General features: G+C 44.2%; 1 long non-coding RNA gene across 1 annotated transcript; it reads right to left on the bottom strand.

Annotated features, from left to right (window-relative positions):
• Nucleotides 1-6,830: 6,830 nt before the first annotated feature.
• On the bottom strand, nt 6,831-13,606 carry LOC144685487 (uncharacterized). The gene is made up of 2 exons (XR_013577738.1): nt 13,283-13,606; nt 6,831-7,207 (listed from the first exon to the last, which is right to left on the bottom strand). It is a non-coding gene; the product is annotated as an uncharacterized LOC144685487 (long non-coding RNA).
• Nucleotides 13,607-19,461: the final 5,855 nt, after the last annotated feature.

The raw sequence follows: 19,461 nt of genomic DNA, 5'->3' as shown, positions 1-19,461 counted from the left end.
AAGGGCCCAAACACTCCTTTCAAGTGAAGCAGCATTTCACTTGCACTTCGCTCGATTTAGTCTACTGCATTCGTTGCTCCCAATGCAGTTTCCTCTACACTGGAGAGACCAAACGCAGACTGGGTGCCCGCTTTGCGGAACACCTTCGGTCTGTCCGCAAGCATGACCCAGACCTCCCTGTCGCTTGCCACTTCAACACTCCACCTTGCTCTCATGCCCACATGTCTGTCCTTGGCCTTCTGCAATGTTCCAGTGAAGCTCAACGCAAACTGGAGGAACAGCACCTCATCTTCCAACTAGGCACTTTACAGCCTTCCGGACTGAATATTGAGTTCAACAATTTTAGATCATGAACTCTCTCCTCCATCCCCACCCCCTTTCCGATCCCTCTTTTTTCCAATAATTTATATAGATTTTTCTTTTCCCACCTATTTCCATTATTTTTAAATGTATTTCCATCCATTGTTTTACCTCTACCTTTTAGCCTATTTTGATCCCTTCCCCCCACCCCACCGCACCCCCGCTAGGGCTATCTGTACCTTGCTCATCCTGCTTTCTACTCTTAATGTCACCTATTAGCACATTCCTTAGCTAATATCACCACCGTCAACACCTCTTTGTCCTTTTGTCTATGACATCTTTTGGCAATCTCCACCTATCACTGGCCCTCTATCCAGCTCTACTTGTCCCACCCACCCCCCCATTAACCAGCTTATATTTCACCTCTCTTCTATTTTTCCTTAGTTCTGTTGAAGAGTCATATGGACTCAAAATGTTAACTGTGTTCCTCTCCGCAGATGCTGTCAGACCTGCTGAGTTTTTCCAGGTATTTTTATTTTTGTTTTGCTCAGTGTCCTTGCTTGTATTTCTCTAAAAACACACAAGTCTTCCTTAAAAAAATTCAATACGCCAATAGATAATTTGTGGCAGTAATTGGATTTTCATGACACTTGCCCTGCATCACGAATGAACTGAACAGGCGCACATGCACATGCACACACGCATACACACTCATTCATTCTCCATTCTCCTAGCCTTGGTCAATATTATCTTTTCAGGTCTAACTGGGTCTCTTTAAGTTCTGGACAGGGCATCTGCATTCATATTTGATTTCCCGGCAACGTGAGTGATTTTTAGGTGGTACAGTTGGAGAAACAAACCCCAATGGAATAAACAGGCATTCTGGGTCTTAAACTTTTCCACAACAGTTAACAGGTTGTGGTCAGTATAGACTGTGATCTCTCTGTATCTATTTTGGACATATAGCTCAAGTTGCTTGAGAACCAGTAACACACCGACGGTTTCCTTCTCCAATGTAATACTGTTTCTGATACGTGTTTAGTTTTTTGGAGAAGTACCCGATTGATGTCTCTATCCCTGATTCGTCTTCCTGGAGGGGGCCAGCCTATAGCCGAATGTTACTCGCATCAATGGCTACTTTAAATGCTTGGTTAAATTTCAGAGCTGCAAGAACAGGCTCGCCTATTAAAATGAATTTCAGCTTTTCGAAAGCTGTCTGGCATTTCTCAGTGCATACTACCTTTGCTTTTTTCTGTAGTTGGTCTGTCAGCGGGGTGGCTACTGTGCTGAAGTTTGGGACAAACTTGTGGTAGAACCCACACATACCCAAGAACCTCATGATTTCCAGTTTCTTTGTGGGAATGGGGGACTGTGCCACTGCTTGTACCTTTGCAGCTCTGGACAGTGTTTGTCCTTGACACACTAGGTGTCCTAGATAGGTCACCTGAGCCTTAGCGAACTCACTCTTTGCAAGATTGACCACTAGGTCAGCTGACTGTTCTTTCTGGAAGAGGGCTTCCAGTTGTTAAGTGAGTTTCCCAGGTGTTGCTGTATACTAGGGGGTCATCTAGGTACACTACACAATTGGATAAGCCTGCCACTACCTGGCTCATCAGCCTTTGAAAGGTAGCTGGGGCACACTGAGGGTCTCCAGCTAGTGCTGCTAGGCTCTTTTAGTTGTTGCTCCAGCATGTAGTTAATCTCCTTCCAAACCTAGGCCAACTTTTCGGGCCTAGACGATAGGCATGTTGGATTATGGGAGGGATCTCGCCCACATCCACATCATGTAGAGCTAGTGTAGTGCAGCCTGGCTTGTCTCTGCATAAGCCGTTAAATGCAGTGAGCAGCCTCATCGAGTCTTCTCACTGTTCTGCACTTAGATTGGTGAATAAGGAGTCTATGTTCGCTAGTATCTCGGTGTTGGTTGGTCGGGTAGTAGGGGGAGTTCAATGTGGGCCTCACCTATGTCCCCCTCCAATTCATCCCCACTGCCACCCTTGGCATTTGGACAGACTGTTACCTGCTTATTTCCTTCTGGGCTGTAATATAGATTTATCATGTTAACATGACACAGCCATTGCTTTTTTCCCCTGATCTGGGGTGTCAGTTAGATAGTTTACTTCCCCTAGCTTCATTGCTACTCTGTACGGGCTACTGAACCGGGCTTTTAAGGGTTCACCTGATATTGGTAGGAGCACTAACACATAGTCTCCTGAAAGATTTGTGCCCTAGAATGTTTATCTGCCTGTTTTTTCACAGACGTCTGGGAGATTTTCACATGTTCACTGGCTCTCATGAGTCACTCCCGGAACAGTTACATAGTCTACATGGAGACTTCCTCCTTCTGTTCAAAAAACCTCTCCTTGATTAGTTTCAGAGGCCCTCGCACTTGGTGCCCATAAACTTTTTCAAACGTAGTAAAATCGGTGGACTCATTGAGTGAGTCTCTGGCAGTGAACAGAAGAAAACCTCGTCCTTTATCCCAGTCATAGGGATACTCATGGCAGTATGCCATGATCATTGTTTTTAGGGTCTGGTGGTACCATCCTAGCGCCCCCTGTGACTGCAGGTGATACACTGAAGACTTCAGCTGGGTCATACCCAGGTTACCCATGCCAGGCACTTTCTCCTGCAGCTGTTCTGTCTCCCTGACTTCAGTGGGCTTCTCTGAGACCACTGGGGATGCTATTACCTTTGATCATTGCTGATCATTGCTGAGGAGCAGGTCGACCCCATCCACAGGCAAACTGGGGATGACTCCTGCAATCACTGGTCCTGACACAAAGTCACACTCCAGATGCACCCGGTATATGGGGATAGGTATGTACCATCCTTCAATCCTCTTGGCCAGCACCTTGGCACTTATTGCACTCTCTGGTGGGAAGGTCATGCCTTTTCCCAGCAGTAGAGTCTGGCTGGCCCCTAAATCCCTCAGTATTACTACAGGCTTACTCGCCTCACTCTGGGGAAATGTGGCCACCCTTCCTTCAGATATAAAATCCCTGTAACTCTCAGGAATTTGTTTGCCTTCACCCACAATCTCAGAAGTGCATCTACAGGGATTCGCAGCCACAGTCAGAGCATAGCCTGGACTGCTATGCAGTCTGACTGACTCCCATTCTCTGCACAGTGTATGTGCCCCGATAAATCCCACTGGTTTTTCCTGTACCCTCTAGCAGTTGGCCTGGAGGAGCCCTACCTTTTGGCAGTTAAAACACACAGGCTTCTTGGCCTCACTTTTCATCCCAGCGCCACCCTTTATGTCCTGAGGAGGACCCCCAGCATTTCCCTCTCTCCCATGGGTGCTCAGTTTCCTATCACTCTCTCCAACTCTATCCTTTCCAGCTGGTTGGGGCTGACCAGGGGAGGGTCTCTTCTGGGATAAGGGTTTGTGGATCAACTCAGAATCATCAGCCAGTGTGGCTGCCTGGCCCATTACCCTCTGCTCCTCAAGGTATCTTCTTATTGAGGAGGGCATGGAGTTTTTAAATTGCTCAAGAGGAATTATTTCATTGTAAGTGGCTTCTGTGTCCGCACTTGGTGGTCAAAATAAAGTTACTTAAGCCTTTCAAATTTCAAGTACATCTGGTCAGGCCATTTCCTAAGGATACTGAATTTCTGATGGTACACCTCTCGCACTAAGTGGTGCGCACTTAAAATAACCCTTTTTGATGCCTCAAAGTCAGTGGCACTTTCCTCAGGTAAGAGGCAGTAAACCTCTTGAACCTTCCCTGAAAGCTTACTCTGCAGTAATGTTGGACTGGCCACTTTAACTGATGTGTTTACCCCACGAAAGAGATAAAGAAGGCTTCCATCTCTGCCTCATCAAACTTAGAGATTAAATGAGCAAACTGGGTTATCTCAGCCCTTAAGCCTGAGCTTGTGGTGTCTTCAAGGGACACATAGGATTCCAATTAATATCCACTTAAGGGCCTCATCCCAGTGCCGCTTGTATTAACCCAGCAGTGAGTGGGTGGCTCGCCATGTGGGGAGCATGACAAGGAAACCTGTGCAGGACTTCTGGGAGGCTCCCAGTGGGTGGTCACTCGTTTAAAGACTGATCGAGGGACATGGCTTCCAGAAGTGCAGGCCACTGAGAACTACTCCTCTGCCCTTACTGCTGACCCTTCCCCGCCCTTGTGACCCTCACCCTGCAACCGCTCCTTCTGCCATCACTCACCTGTAGCTTGAGATCCATGATCCTAGGCCTCGGGTGGGTGAACTACTGGCACCAGCCACAACCTCCCCCATGGTGACACCGTTTAACAGAAGGCAGCTTTTTGATGGGCAGGCCTTCCCCAGGGAAGGTGTTCACTTAAGCGCCTGAGTGGCACAAAGTACAGATGGTCTTCCCCTAAAAGAGGAGCTCTCCAGCCAGCGGGCAAGACCCCGTCACTTCCATTAAATTCAGCTCATGGAGTCTTATATGTCATCGAAGGAGGCTATTTGGCACGTTGAGTCTAAGCATCTGGGGTAATCCACTCAGTTCCAATGCCTCACCCTATCCCCATTACCCTACAAGTTTATTTCCTTTAAGTGCCCACCCAATTTTTTCTGCCTGTTTGTTTTTCAGTTTCTTTCTGGATAGGGTTAGACTGCGTGTTTCCAGAAAGAATGGAAGGCAAATAAAAGAATTTTCTGAACCCCTTTTCTCTCCTGATATTCAAGGTTATGTTGGGAATTAAAGTAGCAGATAGAATGTGCTTCTAATAGGAAAAGGAGATTCTGAGAATACAAATGTAATGTTGTGAATATATGAAGCCAAACAGCATTATTATTCTCAGGGCTCTGAGGCAGATTTTGCCTCCAACAGTCTGAAATTTGTCTCCAAGTCCTCAATGTGCTAGAGCCCATACTCTAAAAACAGTGCAATCTTGAACAATATTAAACCTAACATTTAATAGTAACACCCCATGAATATTGCATTTATTATGTTCCAGCTTCAGACGAGGAAAGATCTAGATACAGGTTTGTAGCATTAAATTAACATATTAAGGGTCAATCAGAACAGCCATGCATTGTGGCAAGTGTACACATATCTACAACTGGGAAACTGGGGAAAAAAGGCTTTCATCATAAAGGCTTTTATTGGAACTACACAAAATTGTAGCACAGTCCTGTGATATTGCTTGAATGGGGCCAATTAACTAGCTTGAACATATTCTTAAATGAGAGAAGACTTTCTCTGTGAGCTTTATGTAGAAAGATCGGAAATACATTTTTAAAAATAGGTTGATGATTTCATTACATGTAGAAAATCTTCACCCAAAACTGGTTTAATTTCCATTAAATTAAATTGCTGCCACAGCTGTGCAATTCTAAATGCTGCAAATACAAATCTATATTTTCTCATTTGGTCTATGCATTGTATATAGCTGATTAAATCTATAACCATTACAGCCTTCCACTTGATGAACAACAACAACTTGCATTTAAATGGCTTTAACGTGGTAAATCATCCCAAGTAAGTCATCACATAAGTATAATGAAAAACTTAAATGGTGTTGTGTAGCTGAAATGCTTCCCATTGTTAATTCTCAAAATCGCACATTGCCTTGAAGTTTTCAGCTTAAGCCATCATCACTAATATAGATTTGACGCAGCCCTTTAACTGGTCATCTTCCAGCCTATGTAAACCCCAATTCTATCACCGTGCTGCTTCTGTCTCCCAATACAGCTTTATCTGCTGCCTTTCTGACTAAACTTGCCAATTAGTTCTGAACTAAGTGCAGTCCTCTTTTGGACATTCATATATATTAGGTTGGCACTGTGCAGGGCCTTTCAATAAATATCTCAACTTTTATATTCTACCTTTCATGACCTCAAGATGTCCCAATATGCTTCACAAGCAGTGAAATACTTTGGAAGTGTAATCACTGCTGGAAAGTTGGGAAACACAACAACCAATTTGTGCATAACAATGTCCCACAAAGTGGTGTGATAAACGAGTAGATGGTCTGTTTTAGTCACATTGGTTTAGGGTAACTTGTCTAAGTCACAGTACAGCTTGGGAATCAGGTTGACAATCTGACTCCTGAGTTTGTGAGACCTCCCTATATTGAATAGTTTCAATCTACGTCAGTACACTACGATAATTATAATTCCAGGCCACTGGAAAGCCATATTTTAAAAGTGCCATCGTCAATTGATACTAAGGGTGTAGTCCAGGTCCTCATAAAACATCAAATCCAACTATTCAAATGTAACAACAGTAAATATTTAGATTCTGTGACGAAAATGCTTTCACAACCTTTAAGAGTTCAGCGGTTCTCTACTGTTGGACGCTTTCCCGCAGGCTGTAATTTTCTCGGGTGTGAAACTGCCTCCTTTAACCGAGCTGCTATACTGTACTTGTCCAGTAGAAGGAACTCAAACACATAATTGGAGTCCAAGGATATCCCTCTCACATTAAACTGTAAACGAAGCTCATTTATAAATGATTTAAACAAAGTAATTTAAGAAAATAAACGATAGTGATATAGGAAAACACTTAGAAATTGATTATGTTTGCTAGATTAAATGTAGTCAAATTTAATTTGATTTTTTAATAAAAATTGCGAGATCTACACTAAATCTTTGAGTCAGCAAATTACATAGTTCCCCAAGAGATTATTATTTGTTAGGGATTCACAATATAGATCACAGAATATTTTCAGAGTACCCGCGTAAAGGGAAAAAAATACAGGCGTTTTCTTAAATTTGTAACATTGCATCGTTAGGGGGCAACATTAGACTGCAGAATTTCTCTTTCGATTGAACATAATTGTGCTTGTCCCGTCCGGTCCACTAGATGGCGGGATTGCTCCGGAGCTGACGCTCTTTCCCAACGTGTTTCTATGCTGCAAGGCAAAGTTGAAATACAGCAGTGTTTTGTGACGGATTGTCTATTCTAACTCTCGCCCTCTTGCTGAAGGGAAAGATAAGCATAGCATAAGTGCGTTTTAATATTCAGCCTTTGGAATAAGATTTTATAAGCAAGCGGCAACAGTGTAGTTCTAAAGATAAGCGAATGTTGCTATAATCCTGAGAGTGGAGTCTATTTTCATTAAACTTTTAGGTTCTACAGCTTGCCTGGCAAAGAGCGCGATTGCTTTCATTTTAGATGTGGATACTTGCAAGATTTTAGGCACTTTTTATTGTTAAATATAGTCTTAGTAGCACATGCACATTAACCTGAATATTTATATTATGCAATTAACGCTATAACCCTTGGCAACTCTGCGACAACAAAAGGGAGAAAAAACTGTATGTAAATCAGTTCTTTTTGACACTGCTTTTTGATTTTGATCTTAATAATATGGTGCGTAGAGTAACTTAAAATTAATTATATGGTACTTGACTAGGAGGAAGGCCGTGCTATTGAAAAGACTCAGTGTTGTTGGAGCCGGCCACCTGCACTGGGCTGCATTAGACAGAAAAGAATAGAATAAATTGCCGAAGGTTTCTTAATCATGGGAAGGTCGAGCATTTTCCCCCATCTCCCAAAATGTTGGGAAATATCTGGGCCGGAGGAACGGGCTGGAGCTATGAAGGGAATGCTTTTTTTGCACAGAAGGTATGCTGTATATCTGAATTAGTAACCGATAGCTTTGCTACAAACAGCCTTTTTCAATGAGCCTTATAATTCTTATGGCGCAAATAACAGTCGGACAAGGAAACAATGTAAATAAATCTTTTTGCCTCGAATAGAATGTAAATATTAGAAATGCGAGTATATGTGGGAGGTTAAATTCCCCTGTTTTTTCACTGCATCTACTTTTCGATTTTTTGTCAACATTGTAATGAACAGCAAATATATGTTGTAGTAATATTTCATGATATGAAACTGCTGCGGTTTCTATATGCAATTAGGAATCTATAAAATTCGGTCCTTTATCATTCAAGCGTTACAAACTCCATAGTGTTTTAATTTTCAATCTAATACTATTTTTACAATGTACGATATGATTATATATTGTGATTGGATTTAAAGTGTGCTGTTAAAACTCTCTTTTAATTCGGATTTAATTTTAATTAAGGTGCTGACTCAACATAACCAGAACAAATTGTAATCAGGCGAAGTTATCGTTTGCATGGCGTTGGTGTTACCAAATGATTGGTGAAACTTCTTTTTCACCAGTGCCCGTTAATGAAAAGTCATTGGCTGCAATAACAGTTTCGACAAAGCCGTACAGTTCGTTGTATTCTTCCCCAGATTTTAACCGCGGTATGCAACTTCAGTTTGTGATCACTCTAACTTGCTCTCATTTCCACTTTTGATAAGAAGATTAACAGATGCCAATCAGAATTTGAAGGACTGAACGAATGAGTCGCTCAGAGAGGAATATCATAAAATGGAAGTTGTGGGGGGTGGTGAGGGTGGTGAGAGAAAAGGAAGGAGCAGAATCTAGATCATTTCAATAGCTGTTAAAAATCCACCTTTAATGGAATTTGTGGCAAAAATCTGCACTCTCAATTTAACTGTTCCATACTAAAAGCAAATCAGTGTATTATTTTTAATAAATAGAATATACAAACTGTGCGTCATCTATATAATATATGATTTTAAGAATAGATTTTTCAGATTTTTAAAAAATTCCGCTGAAGTATTATAATATGGGAAATGATCTGTCTTTATAATTTAAATCTTCTTCATCCTTATCGTGCTCATTTAATCTAAACTCTTCAGATCTGACGGTAAGATGATCCGCTACATGGTAACAGAAACAGTAACAATCGCTAGTTTAGATAGTTATAGGAGGATATACGAGTTACAGCATTTTGTGTGATTTATACCTGGATATATCAGTGATTAATGACAGATAATTGGCTAATCTGAAAGCAATTTTTCAAACCTCCACCAAAAGAGCTACAAGGGAACTCTGAGGGGAAAAAAAAACCGTTGGCTTTAAACATGAGGAGAAGCTTTGCGGGTTATTAATACTATATTAATAGAAAGGACGGGAAATAACTCGTTTGAGCGCTATTTTACCGTCCTGGTCACATAAATGGAATAAAATACTGTAGAACCTAATCTCAAATGTCACAGGATAGATTACACTGAGTACATTTTTCAAACGTGTTTTACATACGGCTTTTAAAATTAATATCCAGGGTCACACAAATCCCTTCCCTCTTAAGTAACAGAACTGTGGAAGCAATTGGGGGAATTTGGGGGGATTTTATGTAGTTGGAAATTTTTTCTGTTTCTTTTCACCTGAAATCAAATAGAATTTAAACATGGCTGTACTCCTTGCGATTTTGTCACGAAACGGTTTCTTCATGGTAAATTTCCCACTATAGACTGTTATTTAAAGCAGAAAGTAAACATCGATTAGTCAAAATCCCAGAGCCCTTAGATTATAAATTGTATTTTTGATATCGCTATAAATATCAGGGGGAAAGTCTAAACAAAAACTTATAGAGTTTGTGAAATATTTACGGCACTTAATCTGATGTTATTCTTTAAATGAACCTACATACCAGTGTTGTTTGTGAAACTGCACAAGTCGCCGTTGTTTACATGTCGTAGTGAACTCAAAACAGAAAAGTACAGCCACTATTGGAATTAATCTAATGAAGAAACATAAACATTACAAGGTAAAATGATTCCGATCTAATACTAGCCGTGCTGAGGTAATGCGTCAGCATTTCGCTTTATTGGTGTGGCCAGGGAAACACTGAGCGAATCTATACATTGTCCATAGCGTAAAGTCATTGTTCAGCAGCCTTCAAACCTGTTATTTTCAGTCCCTTATCAATTATTGATGGACAGTAGATTTTTAATTAGCTGATAATAAAGGGAGGGATTAGATTTATCATAATACTTAATTTCAGTTCTACTGTCTTTATCAGATCTTATGGCGGGCGGGTTTAGGCTGATGTTTACAGTTCCCCGCTCTAACAAAACAAGGACAAAACAGAACAGAAAATGATGGAAATACTCGGGAGGGTTGGCAGCCTCCTCACAACAAAACTTGTCAGAGCCCCATCCGTGTTCCAACAGACAATTTCAGCAAAATATATTTTAAATGTTGCAAGGTCAAGATGAGATGTTCAGTAAGATGTATTTATGTTCAGACGTACGACAGGTTTGCGTCATGATGAAAGATTCGGGGTAATTTCAATTTCAAGAGCTTTGTATGGAGCTTGTTTAAAAGACGGAGAGCATTAGAACGAATGCCAAATATTAAATAAAAGGCGAATTTCAATAATCCGAAATAAGGCGACACGCATAATACACGATTAAGAGTAACTCATGCCGGAACGATTTAATCTGAAGATATATCAGGAATGTTTATCAGGGTGTATGTGATCACGGAATACTGGGGAGTTATTCAGATTGTTTGCAGATATCTAGAGCAGGAATATCAACCCCCATCACCCGCCCCCAAATATACACAATCTCTCTCTCACACACATACACATACATATTCACACACACATATACATATCACAGACACACATATATGCATTTACACATATCACACATGCACGCACACATACATGCACACACACACATGCATACGTGCACATACATATACACACACATACATATATACATACACACATACATACACTCGCGCCCATACATACACAACCTCACACATGCACAGAAACACAGCCCACCTGCCTCCCCACACACACACTTGCACATACATACACACTCAAACAGACACATGCACATTCACACACACCCTCACAAACACACATATACACTCGTCCACGTGCAAGACGCGTGTCTACTCCTTTAAGAATAGATGGAAAATGCATTTGTGTATATAAGTTGTATTGTCCTGCACTGACCTTTTTTTTCCCTTGTTAATATCTGTCACTTCTCTGCTGTAAATTCGCCAGATCTAAGATGGCTCGCGTTTATATCTATGAAGATTAAAATTTACCTTTAATATTTTGCTTCTGTATTGTACATGTGGTATATTCCACATTAGTGATGGAATCAGATACTCGGTTATAAAGTACAACCAGAAACAAAGAAGAGGACATTCTATTTAACGAATGTATTTGTGAATAATAATTATAATTATAATTTTTAGGTATATTTTACTTACAAATCCGAACAGGCAGAAAACACGACAGTATTATGAATAGAAGTAACTGGCATTAGGCTGTTGTAGACGCTGTTATTTTATCTGAGATACCGTTGTTATTACTGATAATTCTAACAGGTCATTGTACAGATTGTGGTTTGTTTGTAACTGGCGGAAGGGAATGAACTTGTAAAAATCCCAATCGGTTACAGTGTGTTTGTCATATTTTCTGTTGTTTGAAAATAGTTTATTGATTGTAATAACAGACGCGATATTTTGATCTGTGCTGACATAATGGGTGATTTATGGATTCGTTTGATATTGATTTCACCCTGTTAACTATTCACATGGAAATGATAAATGAAACCTTACTAACTTCTAGTTAGAGAAAAAAGATGTAAAGAAACACAATCCCCGCTGGTTTACCGGATCCCCCATTCTCTGTATCCATTAAATGCCTGAAGCTTTCTTTGCAGTACATGCTAAATAACTAATTGCTGATGAAATGTAATCAATTGAAATTCAAAAAAAAAGATATCTCAGTTTATTGTCATCTCATTTTAATTGGACATTTTGCAGCCCAATGGGGAGATAAAAGGGATTTGCTGGTCTGTATGTGCAATGTGTAATGTGTAACGTGTGATGGACTTTAAAAGAGGGAAAGACACTGGTGATTGAACTGGGAGAGTTCTGGATGATCATTAACGGGCGCGGTTTGGAAAGGGGCAACACACAAAGAGTCACCGTGCAGCGCAGAATGTCTAACTGAGGGCAGTTCATTATTCTTGTCATCATTCTTCTGGTACATGTGTGCGTTTCAGAAAACGATTCCATCAAACGTAACAACAGGAAAGGACAAGAGAAAGAAAATCATGTTTGAAATATCTAGTTACCCGTGTACTAAAACTGACAAAACCCGGGAAGACTTTAGCTGAATAAAACCATTCCTGAATCGTCCGCTTGCTTAGTCGGTGCCGAGTCCGTTTACGATTTACTATAGATATTAGTTTAATGTAAACCTGTTTGTATTGGAGTAAATTTAGATTAGGTCCGGTTAAAATATAACAGGTTTGACAATTTTTCGATCATAAATTTTATACAAAACAATGCATATGAGAGCCAAATAATTCATAGAATATGCCGTGGAACCCAATGAAGAAAAAAGTTTAGATTTGAAAGGTTGAACGATTATCCTACCAATAAATCCATAGTGGTTTAAAAAACACAACTATCGCAGCGTGTGGATGTTTAGCAGTTGCGGTATTATGAACTGGACCTAGGGAGTCAGCTGTATGGAACTGCTCTCCGCACTTTAATAAAAACCAACATCCAAGTGGTTGTGCCACTGTGTGGATGATACTGGGGAGGGGGCGGGGAGAGAAAATTGAGGTGTTTGCATTTAATACGAGTGAAAGTATTACTAGCAATCCGATTTGAGAGGAGACATCTGTCTAATGCAGCCAATAAGAGCTATCCATTAGTGTTATTGGAGCTGAGAAGCGGGGACAGCAGATCTCGATGAGATTAAAGAATTCACAATCGGATCAGAGGTTGGCAGCTCAACCCCATACATTCGGAGCGGCAGAATGTCAGACAGACTGCTCCAGCACCGCTCCCAATGTAATCCGATTAAAGTAAGAGCAGGCAAGCTACTCTGGTTCCAGTCCACGTGCAATCAGAGGGATAGATTCAGGTAAACTGCTGCGCTCAGGCTTCTTACATAAACCATAACAGTATTAACAGCCAGGTCCAGAGCTTCACAGCGCTCCTCCCTACATCAAGGTGTCAGCGGCTTTCCTTTGGTCGCCGTTCCGTTGGGCAAATCGCTTCACTTTCACTTCGGGCTCCAGTCCAATCTGGAACGGTGCAGAGCACTTTTTTGATTCCAGTTTGTACACGACATTGCAACCCCCCTCCCACCCCAGACAGAATTGATTCAGCCTCACTCCGTATACCATCAGTCAGGAAGGGCGTGGAAATCCTGTCCAGACAATCCTGTCAAGACCTGAGTCCGACAACCCGGTTCCAGTCCAGCCAATGTCTAATTGTTTCCCAATCGAGCGGTTTTTGCTATTCTGCCACCCTCTGAAACTCTCCACCAGCGTCAACTTGATGCGATCCATGTTGAGTCGGAGCCCGTGCAGTCCACACTGGCCGCTTCTCCTCCACAACTGGCCCACTTTCAGTCACATGTCGCTAAATCGGAGCAGTGTTATTCAGGGCATTCCACGCACAGTTAGTAGAGAAACGAACAGTTCTCCCTTCAGCCCATCCATTTTCATTGGGGTCACTGCAGAATATTGTATTAATCCGTTCGATTCGATCTAGCGAGAAATAGGCGGATTCAATATTCCAGCTCTCCGAAAAAAAAGAGAATGGATTCGTTGTGGGGGGGAGGGGACACCCTTCTGATCCATAGAGAAGATTTTTTTTAACATAAATAAACATGCCCTTGGGTGATGTTGCTTGTATATGATGCCAATTTATGACAATCCCTTAATATTATTCATTTGTTGGATAATATGAAAGTAAAGTGTCTTTAATCTCGTCACATTTTGTACCCACATTAAAACTGAGGGGTTTGCAGCTCGTATTGGGACATCATGACTTTTCCACGACCATTGATTGACTCGACATCCTCAGGTGTGCGGGCGTTAGGACCGAGCGGAAGCATTCTGGAGGATGAGTTTATTTTGAGAAGGGACGGGGCGTCCCGTTCTGGGGACGCCTTTCGGATCTAAGTACACAGAAATCTCCTTATAACATACTCTTCGCTTTGCAAGCATACACATATTCTGTTGTCTCTTTTTAACCGCTGTTATTCCCCTTGTCCATCAGGGACACTGAGATGTAAAGATTTTTAAAGCGGAGTATATACACCCTGAATGAATCTCAAGTGCAGATAAATCACGGTTTTATATGCAATGTAACCCTCTACATCTGCTTATAACATCCGTCTATAAAATCACAGTACATTTAAGTGACAAAAACATTTGAAAAAATATTGCAAGCAAATATTTGTATTTCCCCCCGGTTTTATAACATTCTGAATTTGCACATTACTCTTAGAAAATAAGAACATGTTATCCTGAGTAATTGCCTCCTACATTCAACTCTTCGACACTTTTCTTTTGGTGAAAGGGGCATACTGTGGATCGCAAACAAAAAGTCACATTTAAAATGATCCGAATCAACCCAAGAATAGTACTGCAGATGTTTGCAGCTTGGATGAATCGGTCTAAATAGTGAATCCGCTTTAAGGGGTCTCGCTTTAAAATATTTTGTGACTACGGCTGACTCGTTCCTTATTGGGAGAAGGAGCTTTGCGGGTTCAGATACAGATTTCCCACCGCTGCCCTCTGTCATGACAACGCTTTAGGATTCCCCGCCCTCCTCACACTGTCCCAGAGAGAGGCAGCGAAAAAAATATTTCCTTTTTAGACAAAATTTATTTTGTCCGCACATATCTCACTTTAAGAAAACTTTCATTGATCTGTGGTGTTGAGGGGTGGGGTGGGGTGATTATGGCCCTTTTCCCGCTTTCATTCCCCCCCCCCTCTCAATAACAGGCTTCCTTAAATAAATCACAACCGTCTGTCTCGTCAGTGTTTCAATACAAGAGACATGTTTCTTCTCAATGCTGTTCAGGGCACCCGCCTTTAAAATAAAGGAATTGTCTCAACTTGATCGCTGATTTTTCTAAAATCATCTACTTTGTAACAGACCCTTTGCAAATCGTGCGGGACATAAAGCCGAGGAAGCTGCTTTGCAGTCACCACGTTGTTTGTAGAGGATCACGTTACATATTTGTGGTTTTTCCCAATTCCATTTGTACCGTGGCATTTGTAAATAAGGTGAAAAGGAGAAGGAAGGCGAATGTGAGGGCGAGGAGGGGTGAGGTTGCAGACGTGCGAAGAGATTCTGCACCCTGTTTGTGTAAGTGTTGTGGTGAGAGATGCTGCACTGGGGGTTGGAGGGAGCGAAACTGCACCGAGAGTGTCGAGAGGATTCTGCATTGAGTGTGTGAAGAGGATGTCGCACTGGGGGTGTGAAGGGAGTGACCCTGCACAGATGGTGTCGAGAAGCATTCTGCGCTGCGGGTGTGCATACGATGCTGCATTGGGGTGTGGAGAGGATGCTGCACTGGGGGGTGTGGAGATAATGCTGCACTTGGGGTGTGCAGAGGATGCTGCACTGGGGGTGTGAATGGAGTGATCCTGCACTGAGGGTGTTGAGAGGATTCTGCACTGGGGGTATGAAGAGGGTGCTGCACTGAGAGTGTTATGAGGATGCTGCTGGGTTTGTCCAGAGGATGCTGCACTGGGGGTGTGGAGAGGGTGCTGCACTGAGAGCGTGAAGAGAATGCCTCACTGGGGGTGTGCAGAGGTGCTGCACTGGGGGTGTGAAGGGAGCGATCCTGCACAGAGGGTGTTGAGAGGATTCTGCACTGGGGGTGATCATAAGGTGCTGCATTGGGGTGTGAAGAGGGTGCCGGACTGGGCTTGTGCAGAAGATGCCGCACTGGGGGTGTGCAGAGGATGTCGCACTGGAGGTGTGCAGAGGATGCTGCACTGGATGTGTGCAGAGGATGCCGCACTGGAGGTGTGAAGAGGATGCTGCAATGGGGGTGTGCAGATGATGCCGCACTGGGGGTGTGCTTAGGATGCTGCACTGGGGGTGTGCAGAGGATGCCGCACTGGCAGTGTGAAGAGGATGCTGCAATGGGGGAGTGCAGAGGATGCTGCACTGGGAGCGTGAAGAGAATGCCTCACTGGGGGTGTGCAGAGGTGCTGCACTGGGGGTGTGAAGGGAACGATCCTGCACAGAGGATGTTGAGAGGATTCTGCACTGGGGATGAGCATAAGGTGCTGCATTGGGGTGTGAAGAGGGTGCCGCACTTGGCTTGTGCAGAAGATGCCGTACTGGGGGTGTGCAGAGGATGCCGCACTGGGGGTGTGCAGAGGATGTCGCACTGGAGGTGTGCAGAGGATGCTGCACTGGGGGTGTGCAGAAGGTGCTGCACTGGGGGTGTGCAGAGGATGCTGCACTGGGGGTGTGCAGTGGAAGCTGCACTGTGGGCTGTTATGAGGATGCTGCAATGGGGCTGTGCTGCACTCTGGATGTGTAGAGGGATCTTGCACTGGGGTTGTGCAGAGGGATGCTGCACTGGGGGTGTGCAGATGATGCTGCACTGGAGGTGTGCAGAGGATGCAGCACTGGGGGTGTGCAGAGGATTCTGCACTGGGGGTGTGCAGAGGATGCTGCGCTGCGGGTGTGCAGAGGATGCTGCACTCGGGGCGTGCAGAGGATGCAGCACTGCGAGTGTGCAGAGTATGCTGCACTGGGGGTGTGCAGGGGAAGCTGCAATGGGGGTGTGCCGTGGAAGCTGCACTGTGGGGTGTTATGAGGATGTTGCAATGGGGCTGTATTTCACTCTGGGTCTGTAGAGGGATCCTGCACTGGGGGTGTGCAGAGGATGCTGTGCTCGGGACGTGCAGAGGATTCAGCACTGGGGGTGTGCAAAGGATTCTGCACTAAGGGCTGAGAGAATCCTGCACTGGGGGTGTGCGGAGGATGCTGCACTGGGGGTATGCAGATGATGCTGCGCTGGGGGTGTGCAGAGGATGTTGTGCTCAGGGTGTGCAGAGGATACAGCACTGGGGGTGTGCAGAGAATGCTACGCTGCGGGTGTGCAGAGGATGCTGTGCTCGGGGTGTGCAGAGGATGCAGCACTGGGAGTGTGCAGAGGATGCTGCACTGGGGGTGTGCAGAGGTGATGCACTGGGGGTGTGAAGGGAGCGATCCTGCACTGTGGGTGTTAAGAGGATTCTGCACTGGGTGTATGCAGAGGACACTGCACTGGGAATGTGCAGAGGATGCTGCACTGGGGATGTGCAGAGGATGCTGCCCTGGGCGGGTGAAGAGGATGCTGCACTGGGGATGTGTAGAGAAATGCTGCACTGGAGATGTGTAGAGGGATGCTGCACTGGGGGTGAGTAGAGGGATGCTGCACTGGGGGTGTGTAGAGGGATGCTGCACTGGAGATGTATAGAGAGATGCTGCACTGGAGATGTGTAGAGGGATGTTGCACTGGGGGTGAGTAGAGGGATTCTGCACTGGGGTGAATACAGATACTGCACTGGGAGAATAAAGAGGGATGCTGCACTGGGGGTGTGAAGAGGATGCTGTATTGGACTTGTGAAGAGAATGCTGCACCGAGGGTGTGAAGAGGGATGCTGCAATTTGGGTTGAAGGGAGAGATACTACACTGTGGATGTGAAGAGGATGCTGCACTGGGGGTGTGAAGAGGGTGCTGCACTGGGAGTGTGAAGAGGGTGCTGCACTAGGCGTGTGCAGAGGATGCTGCACTAGGGAGTTGCAGGGGATGCTGCACTGGGGTTATGAAGAGGAATGCTGCACTGGACATGTGAAGAGGATGCTGCACTGGGGGTGTGATGAGGATGCTGCATTGGGAGTGTGGAGAGGGTGCTGCACTGGGTGTGTGCAGAGGGTGCTGCACTGGGTGTGTGCAGAGGGTGCTGCAATGGGATGTGCAGAGGATACCACATTGTGGTTGTGAAGAGGGATGCTGCACTGGGGTGTGAAGAGAGATGCTGCACTGGGGTGTGAAGAGAGATGCTGCACTAGGAGTGGGAAGTGGGATGCTGCACTGGGTGTGTGAAGAGAGATGCTGCACTGGGTGTGTGAAGAGGGATGCTGCACTGTGGTGTGAAGAGGGATGCTGTACTGTGGTGTGAAGAGGGATGCTGCACTGTGGTGTGAAGAGGGATGCTGCACTGTGGTGTGAAGAGGGATGCTGCATTGGGTGTGTGAAGAGGGATGCTGCACTGTGGTGTGAAGAGGGATGCTGCATTGGGTGTGTGAAGAGGGATGCTGTATTGGGTGTGTGAAGAGGGATGCTGTATTGGGTGTGTGAAGAGGGATGCTGCACTGTGGTGTGTGAAGAGGGATGCTGTATTGGGTGTGTGAAGAGGGATGCTGTATTGGGTGTGTGAAGAGGGATGCTGTATTGGGTGTGTGAAGAGGGATGCTGTATTGGGTGTGTGAAGAGGGATGCTGTATTGGGTGTGTGAAGAGGGATGCTGCACTGGGTGTGTGAAGAGGGATGCTGTATTGGGTGTGTGAAGATGGATGCTGTATTGGGTGTGTGAAGAGGGATGCTGCACTGGGTGTGTGAAGAGGGATGCTGTATTGGGTGTGTGAAGAGGGATGCTGTATTGGGTGTGTGAAGAGGGATGCTGCACTGGGTGTGTGAAGAGGGATGCTGTACTGTGGAGTTGTGAAGAGGGATGCTGTACTGTGGTGTGAAGATGGATGCTGTACTGTGGAGTTGTGAAGAGGGATGCTGTACTGTGGTGTGAAGATGGATGCTGTACTGTGGAGTTGTGAAGAGGGATGCTGCACTGGGTGTGTGAAGAGGGATGCTGCACTGTGGTGTGAAGAGGGATGCTGTACTGTGGAGTTGTGAAGAGGGATGCTGTACTGTGGTGTGAAGAGGGATGCTGCACTGTGGTGTGAAGAGGGATGCTGCACTGTGGAGTTGTGAAGAGGGATGCTGTACTGGAGCTATGAATGGAGAGATGCTCCACTAGAGGTGGGACTGTGGAGTGAATTTGCATTGGCGGTGGGGGTGTAGAGAGATGTACCGCATTAGGGGTGTAGATGGGGAATGTTATGTTTGAGTGGTGGAATGGAGAGAGAAAAATGGAAATATGATCACGTATTGTTTCTGTCATCTTTAGGGGTTTCGTGTTTTACTTCATCTTTTGATAGGATTATTTGAAGCTAAGCATGTAGATAGCTGCTCTGAGCCCAAACAGACTCAAGAATTTATATATGGAAAACAGGTCAGGAAGAGTGATCAGTGGGGGAAACTAAAAATGAGTAACAACTTCCCAGGCATTGTTGATGCATATCAGATTTTATTTTAAATTCATTGCTGAAAATCCTATAAAGTGAGATGAGCATTTAGCTAACAAAAAAATCTTCATGCCAAAAAGCATTTTGGCCAAAATGAAACCAGGACAGATTATTGCTCATGGTTCTAATCTTTTCTCTGTTGTACACATGCCATCTGGCACCATGTGTTTGATGACAATTTACTAAAGTTCAT

The sequence above is a fragment of the Cetorhinus maximus genome, chromosome 1, assembly GCF_964194155.1.
Source record: "Cetorhinus maximus chromosome 1, sCetMax3.hap1.1, whole genome shotgun sequence".
Classification (NCBI taxonomy): Eukaryota; Metazoa; Chordata; class Chondrichthyes; order Lamniformes; family Cetorhinidae; genus Cetorhinus; species Cetorhinus maximus.
The sequence above is the reverse complement of the archived record's forward strand: the minus strand, read 5'-3'. Positions and strand labels throughout refer to the sequence as shown.